Source organism: Pinus tabuliformis, chromosome J (genome assembly GCF_031772625.1).
Source record: "Pinus tabuliformis cultivar Carrire ecotype Pingquan chromosome J, CPIR1, whole genome shotgun sequence".
Lineage (NCBI taxonomy): Eukaryota > Viridiplantae > Streptophyta > Pinopsida > Pinales > Pinaceae > Pinus > Pinus tabuliformis.
The window spans coordinates 1,208,260,119-1,208,276,438 of NC_142295.1; the positions used below are offsets into that span (position 1 = coordinate 1,208,260,119).

The 16,320-nt window shown below is 35.3% G+C and overlaps 1 pseudogene; it reads left to right on the forward strand.

Annotated features, from left to right (window-relative positions):
- Positions 1 to 683: 683 nt before the first annotated feature.
- On the forward strand, positions 684 to 1,592 carry LOC149231477 (cyclin-U2-1 pseudogene; annotated as a pseudogene).
- Positions 1,593 to 16,320: the final 14,728 nt, after the last annotated feature.

Sequence of the window (16,320 nt, forward strand, 5' to 3'; positions counted from 1 at the left end):
GCGAAGTCAGCTTGAGGGATTTGAATGGCTACTTTCTTTAGATTAACGACAATGTTGGCATTAGTCAACTGTAATAGATATTGGCCTGTTTGCACATGTGTGCAAGCTAGCTCAACTGTCAATCCAATGCTTTCAGCCAACCTCGTGAGGTTTCGTTCCTAACATAAGAAGCGAATCTTGCCACTGCCAGTGCCAGGTACTCTGTTGGGCTCCTCGGTGTGACGCTTGAGGCGGCAGTTTCGGAGCAAATTTAGTTGTGTAAAGTTTGCGGGTTAAAGTTTCCAGCTTGGCAATCCCAATCATTTACATTATTATATTTCATTTTCCATAGTTGGCCGTCTTCGCTGCATTCCTCTCTAATAATTTATTTCGGTGGCCACCCGAAAGATATTTTATTTCGGAATTACGAATCTTAAGGATTACTCAGTGTGCACGCATGGTACGATTTCCACTGGCAGCCACGCTGTATGGCTGCTGGCTACGAAAGAAATAAAGAGAAGCGAGACACCCGACTTCCTCTCCTCCTTTTCTGCATTTTCCTTCGCTCATTTTTCTTTTCCCCTATGAAATGATTCCCACTTGAGAATTTCTCGCTGCAATCTGCGAAATGATCCTATCACCTCTATTGTAATCACGACACAAAGTTTTTTTTCAAAAAAAAAAATCAGCAGGGGTGAAGCGCAATGACAGAGAGCGTTTCTTCTGGAGGAAGAATGAGGTCAGATCTCTTTTTCTTCCCATGTAAATGTGAAGATGCAGACCGATCACTCTCCCCAATCCCCACGGTCATATCGGTGTTGTCATCTCTGGTGGAGCGGACTCTCGCCAGAAACGAAAGGCTTGCAGCCTCTTACAGCCCCACCTATTTGCCTCCCAAATACCGCGTGTTCGACAGTGTGCAGGTGCCAGACATGTCAATAGAGCGGTATCTGGAGAGGATTTTGAAGTATGTTAACTGCAGCTCTTCTGTGTTGGTAGTAGCCTATGCTTACATCGACCGCCTCATTCAATTTCATCCTCAATTCCGGATTACTTCTGTCAACGTTCACCGGCTGCTCATTACCGCCGTCATGGTCGCCTCCAAATTCCTCGAAGACCTGTAAGATAATTCACTTTACGCTAATTGCAATCTACGACACTCTAATTCACGTTTATATATATCCCATTATTAGTCTCAAGATTGTAATATCAACTATGGTTTTGTGAGCAGGAATTACAGGAATTCGCATTACGCGAGAGTGGGAGGGGTGAGCAAAGACGAAATGAATAGATTGGAGACGGAGTTTCTTTTTCTGATGGGCTTCAGGTTGCAGGTGAGTGTGAATATTTTCGAAAGTTACTGCAGGCATCTGGAGAGAGAGGTGGCGTTGGGAGGAGGATTCCAAATTGAAAGAACTCTTCTTCCAATCGTCTTCTGTGGAATAGACAAAACCTCCACTTCCACGCGACATGATGATTCCAAAAATCAGAGACTTGCGCTTTGGTATCGCAGGTCTCACAATTCGACAGAAAGGTATTGAAGCCTGATTTCTGTGGACTGACTGTAAAGGAATTCCATTGTGTATTTAATTATTGAGAGGAGGACATGGGCATCAAGGAAAACTGTGATTGACACAATGACAGAAGATAAGTACATACCTGGTATGTAATCAATCAATCTATATGTGTATATAGATACTTGGTCACTTACTCCAAATTGGCCATACATGGGGTTGGAGGCGTTGAGACACGTGGAGATTTTGAGTATGAGAACGGTTCATCTTAGGAAAAATCAGTGGGCATACACATTTGTATTCTATTATGTGCTGTGTAAATAGGATTATAACCCAATTTAAGTTTTTAGACCTTACAGTAACAGCATTTACTCGTGTACAATAAAAGCTCAAGTAGTCATGGCATCAAATGATTCGGAATGTGAATGTATCATATGATTGCGCAAACTTCAATTAATTTGGAATCTAACATCTTTACAGTGCGGGAAACTCTCTGTGTTTGTCGCTGTTTAATCGAAAGAAATTGGAATATAACATATAATATAAAGTGGATGTTGGGTATTTTTGATGGGGAAAAGACCAAAAACCAAACATTCAAATCAAACACAGAGACAATGCTCTGTTCTTTGACTCCAGGATCTTTTATGCACAGAGAGACTCAAAAAAAATTCACTGAGAGATAGAGTAATTCACCACCATAAAAAAACATTTCTAAGAATTTACTGAACTGGGTTTACTGCTGTAAATCCCTTGCTGTAACAAAAACTTTACTGCTGTAATTTAAAAATTTACATAAGTTTACTGCTGTAAATAAAGATTACACAGGCTTACAAAAATCGCTTCACCATTTTCTTTACGCACTGCTTGTGCAAAAACCACACATGGTTTTCTTACAACTCCAAAAATTACATCACCAGGTTCTTGTCTTTTTTACACACTGCTGTGTGTTTTTCCTTTTACTGCTCCATCATTCTTTTTCAGTGCTGTGAAGAATGATTTTTTTCTTTCCGTGTGCAACACTCACATATCTCCCGTATATCAAAAAAAAACCACAAGCATATGTTATATGTTTCATTACAAAATGGTCAACGTAATTAAAACAAAATACAACATATTTTTACGAACATTAATACATGCCGTATATAAGAAACATATATAAAAATATGTATTAAAACGTGCCCATACTCATATTAAGAGGGCCACCTAAAACTTCGTACCACCATTAAATTCCAAGACATTTCTTCCACAGCGGTCAAACTCAAAAATCAAACACTCCACGCAATGGTTTTAATTTAATGCAAGTTCGTATGCAGCTCCAGGTGATCAACGGCGGAAAACACGAGAGCACATCCAACGGTGGACAACAATATCGGAAACGCAACAAGTACTGAACATTAACCTCCGAGAAAATGACGTTGCGTTACGTCAGGGCTGAACCACGTGTCAGCTCCACATTTTCTCGGGCCTTTGTGTACGAAAACCATTCTCTGCAGGTAGGCGGTCCGAGAAATCTTTAAACCGGTTTGTGGTTTTTGCTGGCGGTTTTGGGGAGCGTACGGCTGCGTTGAAATTAGATTTCAACACTCCCCTTTAATTTCAACAGCTGGGCATTCAGTCATACCCAGACACTTTCTCAAAAATTCAAAGCTCTTCTGATCAAGTGGCTTTGTCAAGATGTCCGCAACCTGTTCTTGAGTCCTGCAATGTTCTAGGACAATTTCTCCATTGTTCACTAATTCTCTGATGTAGTGAAACCTTGTATCAATGTGTTTCGTTCTCTTATGAAACACTGAATTCTTTGACAATGCAATAGCTGAGCTATTGTCACAAAAGATCACTGTCGCTTTTGCCTGCTCTTGGCCTAAGCTTCTCAACATTCTTCTCATCCACACTGCTTGACAAGCTACTGCTGTAGCTGCCACATATTCAGCCTCTGCTGTAGACAATGCTACAATGGACTGCTTCTTAGAAGCCCATGAAATGGCTCCTGAACCCATATGAAATACATAACCGGAAGTGCTCTTCCGATCATCTACACTTCCAGCCCAATCGCTGTCTGTGTATCCAACCAAATCTGAATGTTCTGAGGCATGATATAAAATTCCAAACATTTTGGTACCTTTGACATACCTCAAAATTCTCTTTGCTGCCTGCCAATGTGCCTCCTTTGGCCTCTCCATGAACCTGGAAATTAAGCTAACAGCATACATTAAATCAGGCCTAGTTGCTGTTAAATACATAAGGCTGCCCACAATACTTTTATACAAGCTAGGATCAAAATCCTTGCTGCTGTCCTCTCTGCTGAGCTTTAATCCCATCACTGTGGGAGTGATTGCTGCCTTGCATTCTTCCATCTTAAATCTGCTCAAAATTTGATTTACATATCTTGCTTGAGATATGAAAATTCATTTTTCATTTTGATCTACTTCTATGCCTAAGAAGTATCTCAAGAAACCCATGTCAGTCATTTCAAATTCATCCTTCATGACTGATTTAAAATTCTTAATGAGCTGATCATCATTACCTGTGAAAATAACATCATCAACATATAAGACCACAATCAAAATCTTACCATCCTTTTCTTTGATGTAGACTGTGGGTTCTCCTTCACATTTGTCAAATTCATTATCCAATAGATATGAATCTATCCTGTTGTACCATGCTCTTGGCGCTTGCTTCAGCCCATAAAGAGCTTTCTTCAATTTGCACACTTTGTGCTCTTTACCTTTCTTCTCATATCCGAGAGGCTGTTCCACATAAACCTCTTCCATTAACACTCCATTTAGGAATGCTGATTTCACATCCATTTGGTAGACTTTCCATTTGTTTTGAGCTGCTATGGATAGCACTGCTCTCACGGTTTCCATTCTTGCAACCGGTGCGAAAGTCTCCTCATAATCTCTCCCATACTGCTGCTTGTAGCCTTTGACAACCAGCCTTGCCTTGTGCCTTTCTATCTTGCCTTCAGCATTGCTCTTGGTCTTATAGACCCATTTCACACCAATGACTTCTTTGCCTTTTGGTAATTCAACCAAATCCCATGTTTTGTTTCTCTCTATGGCATTTATCTCCTCATCCATAGCTTCTATCCATTTCTTATCTTTAATAGCTTCTTCAAAATGAATAGGATCATCAACATGACAATACAAGGCAAATAAGGAATTCATTCCTTCTTCATAAATTTCACTTAGATTTCTAAACTTCTTACCTCGTTCACTTGGTGTGCAAGTGCTTGAAGATGCACTTGAATTTCCTCCTTGTGGTGTGCTTGGAGAAGCACTCTCATTGATCCTCAATGGTGTACCTTGCTGTCCTTGTGTTGGCGTTGTTGTTTGGGGATTCATTTCAGACACCTCCTCTTCATCTTCATCATGAGACAAACAGTTCTTGACATTCACTGTTTTCTCTATGCTTCCATCCCAAGCTTCTTCCTCAATGAATTGAACATCCCTGCTTACAAAGAACTTCTTGGTAGATGGGATGTACAGCCTGTAGGCTTTGGATTCATCACTGTATCCAATGAAGATGCATTTCTCCCCTTTGCTGTCCAACTTCCTCCTTAGCTGATCCGGAATGTGTGCATAGGCCACACACCCAAAAACTCTCATGTGGGTGACTCCTTGCTTTCTCCCACTCCATGCCTCTTCTGGCACCTTGTTCATCACTGCTTTTGTAGGACACCTGTTCAAAATATAAACTGCACAATGTACAGCTTCAGCCCAATACTCATTTGGAAAATGCTTTGCCTTCAACATGCTCCTTGCCATATCCATGATGGTCCTGTTCTTCCTTTCAACAACTCCATTTTGCTGCGGAGTGTACCTTGCTGTAAACTGTTTATGAATTCCATTTTCTCTACAAAATCTTAGGAATTCCTTGGAGATATACTCACCTCCTCTATCAGTTCTCAATACTTTTATGTGCAGCCCACTTTGGTTCTCCACAAATGCCTTAAAGTTTTGGAATTTCTCAAACACTTCACTTTTGTTCTTGAGGAAATATATCCAAGTCTTTCTTGTAAAATCATCAATGAATGTCAAGAAATATAGGCTGCCTGCTAATGATGGAGCTTGCATTGGTCCACACAAATCTGAATGGATAATCTCTAAGGGTGCCTTTGCCCTTATGCTTTTCCCTGATGGAAAACTTTCTCTATGTTGTTTTCCCAATATGCAGCCTTCACATAGGCTGTCCGGCTTCTCTATCAATGGTAATCCTCTTACCATTCCTTTTCTGCTCAATAAGTTTAGACCTCCAAAATTTAAATGCCCGAATCTCAAGTGCCATAACCAGTTCTCATCCTTTGGCACGCTTTGGAAGGCCTCTTGGGTGACTGCTGCCATTTCCCTTTTGTTCTTCATGTCTGCCCGGATCCGGAGAGGGAACATCCTGTTCCTTGTCATCTTCACTTCAGCTATGCATCTTTTGCTGGGTGGTATATCCATGATGGTGCACACATCATTTTTAAAGAAAACATTGTACCCCTTATGGACAAGCTGTCCAATACTCAAGAGATTACATCTCATTCCGGGGACATAGTAGACATCTGCTATGGTTTTCCTTTCTCCTTGCTTTGAAAGTATTTTTATTTCTCATTTTCCCATAACAGACACTTTACTATCAGTTCCTAGTGTGACTTCTGATTTCACATTTTTATCTAGGGCAGAAAAGAAGGCTATGTTTCCAGTCATATGGTTGCTGCAACCTGAGTCTAAAAACCATATGTCCTCACTATGTGTTTCAGCCATGTTACAAACTAACAATACATTTTCTTGACTGCTGTTTTCTCTTGTAACATTTGCATTTTGTCTGCTGTTCATATCATGCTGTTTCTTTCTACAATCACTAGCATAATGTCCATACTTTTTGCAATAATAGCATTGAACATTAGATTTATCATACCTTTGTCCTTGAGTATGATGTTGTCCTCCTTGTTGGCTGTTGCCTTGACCTTGGTTCTGATTTGGATTGTTGCCTCTTCCTTGTGCATTTGATGAGCTGTTCCTTCCTCCTCTGTTCTGGCTTCTGCCTCTTCCTCTTCGGTTTCCTCTTCCTTGACCTCTTCCTCTCCCAAAGGACATCTGGGTCTTGAAGGCTTGCTCAAGAGATGAGTTTTCATTCCTACTCAACCTCTGCTCATGTGTTATCAGTGATGCATGTAGCTCATCAACTGAATAGTTTGAGAGATCCTTTGTCTCTTCAATGGTGGTGACTATGGCATCAAACCTTGAGGGTAAGACCCTCAATATCTTCTCCACAATCCTTCTGTCTTCAATGGTTTCTCCATGAGTTCTCATTTGTGTGATTACACCAATCACATGAGTGAAGAATGAGTCAATGTTATCTGACTCCTTCATGTTCAAGTTCTCAAAATCCTTTCTCAGCAATTGTAGTTTTGCTGTCTTCACTCTCTCCATGCCTTGATAGGCTGTCTTAAGGGTTTGCCATGCTTCATTTGATGTTTTAGCTGCTGCTATCCTTGGAAATATACTCTGGTCTACTGCTAGATGCAACAATAAAATGGCCTTTGCATCCTTCCTCCTATTGCTCTTCAGCTGATCCTTCTCTCCCTGAGTTAGTGCATTGAACTCATTTTCATCTGCTACTTCTTCAAAACCATCTTCAACTATTTCCCATAAATCTTGAGAGGCAAACAGGGCTCTCATAGTTATTGACCAGTAGTCATAGTTCTTCCCATTAAACTGTGGGAGCTGGGTGTTAAACAAACCCATACCAGTGCTTGTGCTGGCCATTCCTTGACTGTGTATTTAAAACAAATCACTGCTTCTTCAGCAACACAAAAAAAACTTTGAAATACCTGAATCCTTTGATGTCTGAGTCTTCTGTCTGCCTGAGAGGTTTTGCTGCAGCAACAACCTTCTCCCTTCAGCTTCTTGAACACCTTCAAGAGCCTAAGCCTGCTCTGATACCACTGTTGGGTATTTTTGATGGGGAAAATACCAAAAACCAAACATTCAAATCAAACACAGAGACAATGCTCTGTTCTTTGACTCCAGGATCTTTTATGCACAGAGAGACTCAAAAAAAATTCACTGAGAGACAGAGTAATTCACCACCATAAAAAAAACATTTCTAAGAATTTACTGAACTGGGTTTACTGCTGTAAATCCCTTTTTCCATTCACTGCTGTAACAAAAACTTTACTGCTGTAATTTAAAAATTTACATAAGTTTACTGCTATAAATAAAGATTACACAGGCTTACAAAAATCGCTTCACCATTTTCTTTACGCACTGCTTGTGCAAAAACCACACATGGTTTTCTTACAACTCCAAAAATTACATCACCACGTTCTTGTCTTTTTTACACACTGTTGTGTGTTTTTCCTTTTACTGCTCCATCATTCTTTTTCACTGCTGTGAAGAATGATTTTTTTCTTTCCGTGTGCAACACTTACATATCTCCCGTATATCAAAAAAAAACCACAAGCATATGTTATATGTTTCATTACAAAATGGTCAACGTAATTAAAACAAAATACAACATATTTTTACGAACATTAATACATGCCGTATATAAGAAACATATATAAAAATATGTATTAAAACGTGCCCATACTCATATTAAGAGGGCCACCTAAAACTTCGTACCACCATTAAATTCCAAGACATTTCTTCCACAGCGGTCAAACTCAAAAATCAAACACTCCACGCAATGGTTTTAATTTAATGCAAGTTCGTATGCAGCTCCAGGTGATCAACGGCGGAAAACACGAGAGCACATCCAACGGTGGACAACAATATCGGAAACGCAACAAGTACTGAACATTAACCTCCGAGAAAATGACGTTGCGTTACGTCAGGGCTGAACCACGTGTCAGCTCCACATTTTCTCGGGCCCTTGTGTACGAAAACCATTCTCTGCAGGTAGGCGGTCCGAGAAATCTTTAAACCGGTTTGTGGTTTTTGCTGGCGGTTTTGGGGAACGTACAGCTGCGTTGAAATTAGATTTCAACAGTGGAGTGAAAGTTGCTAGTTTAATTTGAAATTTTCATTGAGGAGAACCACAAAGCTACTCAGTGTCAATTAAAGGCAGAGGCATCAAAGGAAAATAACCCGCAGTCATCGTCACGCTGGGCGGGTAAGAAAACCCAACACACGATCAAAATGCTGAGCTGTTCTTTCCATTAAGCGCGTTTGATCCTCGGATCAGTGATATCTAGTCAAATACACATTATGGGATATCTCTGTAATTTGATTGGTCAGATTTATGATATTAAGAAAGTCCAAAATGAAAATTATTTTATTTTAGATTTTCTGGTTCTCAGATTTGCTCTTAATTTTTTATTATCAGTTATATTTTTATTTTTTTTTATTTATTAAACTAGCCCGATTACAACGATTTTGGAATTTTTTTTCTATGCTCTTTGATCACGGAAATAAAATTTTGGATCACGGAAATAAAATTTTGAAAAATAAAAATTAAACTTTTTTTTCTTAAAATCTGATACACCACTTTGGTCAATTTAGTAAACATTAACGACATCATCATCAAAATTTTATATATATTTATCAATTATTCTTGTAAAATGAAAAAAACATATTTATTTGGAAGTGAAGTTAGTTTATTGAATTCAAAAAATAAAATTTGAAAATTTCACCCTTTTTAATATATGTTTTTATATATTATAGTATTATGCCATTATCATTAAACGAACACTTTGTAATAAGTTATTATTTTGATTGGATTTTTAATTTAAAAAATATTAGACCATTATTATTATTAAACGAACACTTCCTAATAAGTTGTTATTTTGACTGGATTTTTAATTTATAAAATAAGTTGTTATTTGGATTAGATTTTTAATTTACAAAATAAAATAACAGTATTGTATAATGTTATTCTGATTTTTTTTTATAGAAGAATAAAATCTTATGTTGTTTATATGTTATAGTTGCGGTGAAATGGGAAGAAATCATTAGATAACAAAGTGTTCGAGCGTATTTTTAGTTTTTCATTTACAAGTGCATATGTTCGTGTATTTTTAGTTTTTCATCGAATATGATGTTGATTTTTAGTTTTTCATTTACAAATGTATATGATCTTGTATTTTTGGTTTTTTTTAATTGCATATGATGTTGATTTGGAGAAATATTATTATGCATTTAAGGGAGATGTAAATCATAGAATTGAAGATATGATTATCATATTAATAAAATCATTTCATTTATTTAAATGATAATTAATTTGATAAAAAAAGAAATGAGGAAATGATAAAAAAATATAGAGAGATTTTAATTTAAAAATATTCTATAAATATTGATAATAATAAAAAATATTATATAAATATTAATATTAAAATTTAAAAATTATTTATGTTATATAAATTATGAAAATATTTCTAAAAATTATTAAGATAAAATAGAAAATGATGCAAATTTTTATAAAGATTTAATGAAAATTCAAGTGTGATAAATTGAAGTATATTTTTAATAAGGAGAAATAATAGGAATTATATAAATTGAAAATCATGAACAAGTAATTTTTTGATGATAAAGATCACATTAAAATAAAACTTTGAAAGTGATTCTTTTTATCAAAAGTTATAATAATAAGTGTTATGAATACCACTTTTAAAGCAAAAAAAAATAAAAAAAATCAATAAATACTTACATGAAAATGGAGAAGCTTATCATACACCTCTGTTAAATAATGGAAAAAAATGATAGAGATTAGAATTTGTGAAAAGAAACATATAGTTGCAACATTAAGTGGGGTGGCGAAGAGGGTCTTTTCTTGTGGTGATGCTCCTAGTTTCCATCTCAGGTATTCTCTAGATGTGGGAGAGGTTGTTCCTTACCTTGGTCAATTTATTATTAGCTCTTGTTTCATTGTCAAGACATCACAACTTTTGGGGTATAGGCGAGGGTCAATATTTTTCGTATTTTTTCTTCATAACACAAGGATGTGTCAATCCTTTGAACTGGTGGCAGTTCTCCCCACCTCGTTGCATCAAGGTTCTAATTTCGTAGGCATTTTCTTCAATTGTCCAGTTCTCATTTGTGGGATATGGTATCCAGGTACTTTCTCCATTTGGTTTTAAAGTTGAAAATTTTCATTCCAGACTCATATGACGATATAGTTCTTGGGTCTTTCTTTTCATTTGCATCATTCAAGTTGGGGTTTACTCAATGTTTAGGTTTAGGGGTGTGTTGAAGTTTTGGGGACATCTCTTATTTTGCATTCCTCGGAAGCTCCACAATTCGAGTTTGTAGTCTACTTAGCCTTTTGGTGGGGGTTCTATATTTTAACGCCAGAAGTATCAGTCTACACTAGTGGGTGCTCAGTCATAGGTAGTTGAGCCAGTCTCAAATATTCTATGAAAGTTTCCATAGTGTATAACTTTGGTGATGATGCTCTCTTGGTTGGGACAAGTACCCTTGACTTAACCGTCCACCTTATTTTTTTTCCACCCAGGTTTTGTGTTTATCTACTCTATGAGTTTTACTTTTTTCCCTCTGTTATTATGGCTCCTCAGTACATAATGCCAAATCATAGAGGAGGCGTGAGTGGTTCATCTTCTCAATGTCGTTGGTTGTTTGGGTGGGAGTTTGTGGTGAACTACTTTGACTATGTTCCTCCTAAAGTTAGGAATGAAATTCTCCTCCTCAAGTCAAAGGAGTTTGGTGAGCATTCACATTTCTATTATTTAGAGGTAGGAAACATGTGCCTCAAATGGATACCTGACCTAGGGAGATTCAGAAAGTGCAGAATCCATTTTATTCACTCACTTACAGTGCACAAACAAAAGGAAACCCTCCTTCACATGGTCCTTGACAATGAGCAAGTAGATAATTATAAACTATTTGGTGGACAAGAAGATATCAAGTGGATTCTCTGGAACATCCACTTTTGCTTGGATGACATAGTGTGTAGATTAACAAGGGTGGAGAAATATGTAGTTTCTGACTTGGACTCTGAGCTAGTGGAGCTAAATGACTCTCCTATAGTCATAAATGCTCCACCAACTATTGTATCTCCTCCTACCATTCTTTATCCACAGGGAACTTCCTCTTCTATCTCTCAAGTCATCATCTTAGAGTAATGTGGGATCGACTACTTTAGTACTCTCCATTTAAGGTGATAGTTGACATGGAACTCTTCGAGGGAGTCGTTATTCTCTCAGGAATCTCAGTGGTCAACACTTTAATGTTTTTTATATAGTATGAAACATGTTTTGTTTACATAATCCTGGTTCAGTAGTGCATGTTCCTACTCTCGCCAACCTCATTTGTTTTTTTTTTAACTCACTGGCGGTGATTATGGCTAAATATGGTTGATATAGTTCGGTCTTCTTTTTTCCTCTACCTTAGTAAGGTTTTGTTTCAAAGTTTTGAACTAATAGTAATGCTTTTTCTTTGGGCCTACCTAGTTCAAACAATGGTCTCCCACAATTGTCTTTTTGAATTTTGGAAAACTTTTTGTACTCATTGTAATACTTTTTCTTATTAATAAAAATCATTTGCAAGAATGTGAAACACTAAATTGCAAAAGATTTCACTTTCAAATAAGTAACATTTTAACTTTCGTAAGAATAATATGGTGATAACTTGTAACATGATCCATATATTTGGAAGATTTTGTTTATTTGAAGACCTCCAATTTTTCATCTTGGATTTTTTATTAGAAAAAAAAAAAAAAAAAAAAGCTTCTTCTTTATATTAATAAAAAAAGATAGTACATATTCTTGGAGTCTGATTCTACCTATGTATGTCAATTCTACCTATATTATCCGAGGTCTTGTCTACCTTTGATACTTCTTGTCACATTACTATTCACTTTACAAAAATTGTCTCCACTTGTAGATTGCTTTTTAGTTCACCTAACAACAAAATCCTTACATTTTGTTTCTACATACAAAATCAAAATCTTCTAGCATAATGCATAGATTGTCTCCTAGGAATAGTTAATGTTGTTGGAATTGACCATAACTCCCTTTTTCAAAAGCTGTGAAAACGAACTTACCAGGTTCTTTTGAGATGCCTTTTGGATAATAGGTTAACAGTGCAATTTTGTTCCCTATAAATATGATGATATAGATATGATGAAATTGAATGTGCTAAAAGGTACTTACCAGATTTATGATTCTCTTCATCCAATTGGTTAATATAGGGGGACAAAAAATTGTATAATCTATTACCCAGTCAATGATGCCTTTTGCATCTCCGTATACCTGTATCCTCTCTAGTCTTAACCACTTTGCTGCAATAAGAACTCCCCATAATGCTATGATCTCTGCCTTATTATTAGTTCCCTTTCCTCCCTCCCACCAGAAATGGTAGAATCTTCCTGGATCCATAGCAATTACTGCTCTACATCCACAATTCCTCCTATTACTTGCTCCATCAAAGAAACCAACTGGAATTCTTTCCACAGGTCTTTAAATTTGCATGTGTTGTAACTGTGTTTCTTCATTAATGGACCTGTTTCATTGAAGAAACTAATTGTCTTAACAATGTATTCTAGAATCTTCACTCCTTTATGTTAAAAAATAAGGGTGTTTCTGCTTCGCCATATAGTCCACCTGATATAAAAAGCAAGCTTTCTGAATCTTTTGTGAGTTCTGAACCAAGCTTGAAGACAAGTAATCAGAGATTAAAAATTACCCATTGATTTGAGTTTCAAAATATCCAGTGTACCTTCCCATAACGCCCTAGCGGAGGAGCAGATCAGGCGTAGATAATCTATGTTTTCTAGGCCCCTCATACAGAGAGGAGATATGCTAGGTCCAAGAAACCCAGGTTTTTGTAGGTTGCTCTACATCAAAATTATTTCATGTACTGGAGGGCGCATGGAAATGGAATCTCCCTGAAAAAATCAAGTTTCATCTTGGATACGTCATAGGCTTTCAGTTGCAACTAGTCTTTGTTGGTGCCACATGGAATCTGAATTCTACCGCAAGTGCATTTTTCGATGGAGTTAAGGTATGTGTTCTTTCCATTTATGGATCTAGACCAAGTTCATTATGAGGAGGATGTAATCTCTGCAAAGAAAATCTTCCCCTTTGATGTAGATTTCGTTAGCTCTCTTCAAGCCAAAAAAAACATGTTTTTTATGGAATCAAAACCCTTCTCTTCGCCAGGTGTTTAGAATATAATCATTATGGGATTGGAAAATTTGAGTTCCTTCCCCGCATAGCAGATCTGGAATTCGACGATTTACAATTTATTTTTTTCTCGTTCTTAAGGTATCGAATACGATGATGAAGGAAATTTTTTTTAGAGGTTAAAAGTGACTAGTAAAAAAAATTGGCAATGTAAATTTAAATTTGAGTTTTATGTATTTAAGTTGCTGGTCATAAGCTGTAAATTTGACTTTTATGTATTTTTGTACTTAAGTTTCTCGTGAAAATAAATAATTTAAATAAATTTGACTTTTATTTATTTGAATGGATCATCATAAATTTTAATTTGTTTAATTTTAATGAGTAATTTAGATAGAGGTCAAGTTAGATAATCTGTTGAATTGCAACCCTTATTTCTTGTAATCATTCCCGGGTGGATTGGTGGATTGGTTGGGAATAAAATTTTTACAGGCACAAAAAAGAGCATTCAGAAAAATTGTAGTGACATTCTCTAGTTGGATACCATTGTCATAAATTTCATAAGACTAATTTTAGGAGAGAGATGTCTATTATCAATTGTCATAGAACTGGTCTCAACAAGTTACCAAAACTTGACATATGTGCAACCAATATTTAAACAAAAATAAATAAAGTTAAGTATAAATATATTTTAAATTATGTCCAATTTTTTCCTATATGTAGAGTGAATTTACAATTGTTCATAACTAATATTTTTAATATTAAGAGTACAAAACATCTTTTCCCAACTACAAAACAAATAAAGCTATAAATTGTCTCAAAATAGTCTAATCTACCAATACAAGGTACCCATCACATCAACCCTCACTAAATTAAATCGGAACTAAATATCTCAATGCACATTCATATCTTCACATATACAAAGTTCATGGATATTAGCGACATCATCACTGAGTTATTCAACAATTACAACAATCGGTTAAATTATTCAACCATTTCCATATTGTAATACATAACTATTGCTCACATTATATTGAAGTGACCCTATATATAGTTAATTATTATAATGAGATAGATTGTAATCAATGTTTTTCATTCTTCTGAATTCCAATATATGTATTATAACTCATATTTTCATATCATTTTAATGGAAATGGTAATGATATTTGTAAATTAATTTAATTCATAATATTGTGATAAAAGTTAGTTTTACTCTCTTTATATTATTAATATTAATTTTTATTTTTATTTTAAACATCAAACTCTCTTATTTATGTATAGTGAGAGGTCGAGCCACATGATATTTTCTAATGACTTCTTCCATCAAAATGTGTTATTGGTATGATTCTTGGATTCCAATATAATTATAAATTGAAACACTGATGTATATTAGGAGTTTCAGTGGTTTTGATCTAAGATGGTATAAAGTGTTTTGAATAGTTCAAGTTTATGAATATTTGATTTTCATTTATTAGAAATCAAATATTTATTTATAAAGTTGAAGATTTAACCATAACATTTATAAAGTGAAAAAAAATTGAGAAGGAAAAAAAATATTATGTAAGAGTATGAAAGTATTGGGATATTTATGCCATGTTGTAGATAGTGAAACTAAAAAAAATTAAAAAAAAAAAAAACTTTAAATAAACAACTATATAATAATATATATATATATATATATATATATATAACAAGCATATACAACTAAAACAAAAAAACAAAAAACTATAAAATAAAGTTATTAAATTAATGTATATTTTGTATGAAAAAAACTATAAAATAAGATTATTAAATTAAAATATATTTTTGATTAAAAAAAAAACATGTTTATAGTGGAATTTATTTATTTATTTTTTTAACGAAAAAAGCATAATATTATATTAATATCAGATGTGGAAATATACATATTGTTCATCAAATATACCAAACATATGTCCCATCGGCAATGTCCAGAAAATACAAATATGACATTAGATAATAATGCCTTATGTTCTAGGGATGTAACTATCCAAAGTCCATATACAATAAGATTACAGATTGAAATACAAGTATGTGCAAGTTGCAATCCTGAAACAACATAACAAAAGATGTCAAAAATACATTATCACTACAACCAAAACAGTCATGCATTGCAGATAAGTAACAATATTTTGAAGATTTTGTTGTCTAGGCAATGCCAGTACCGCATCAAGATAGAAACAGCAAAACCCCATGTGAGTAACTCGTGTCGATCAGCAGCTTCTTCTATAGGGCAATTCTTTGGAATAGTTTATTACCCCAGCGAAAAAAAGAACAAAATATTGTTCAGGTAATTCACCATATACGAGGAGACAAAAAACATATATAACAAGTAGAATTATGAGTTGACAAGTCAATCCTTGTAGAGGACACTGTTAAGCCCAGAGGTTAGGCATCCAACTTCCAGTTTCCCTGTTCCTTCCACTGAGATGAAGTGCAACCTATCACCATCCCAACAATCCAAATCAAAAATATACTTTGTTGTATCCACATATGTATGTTAGAAATTATAGTATTATGTGATAGAGTTTGTAAAAACATAAGAACAAAAAAAAAAAAAAAAACTTTGCACATCATCAAAAATTCAAAAAATATAATGGTGGGAGAAATCCTATCCAGGAAAGGGGAAATCTTCAATATTAATGTTCTCCTGGTCCATAGTAACTGTTAAGTGCATTTTCCCAATGGAGCCAGTTAAGCCCTTCTTCAATAATTCATCAACATCCATGTTATGTTCCCTGTCAA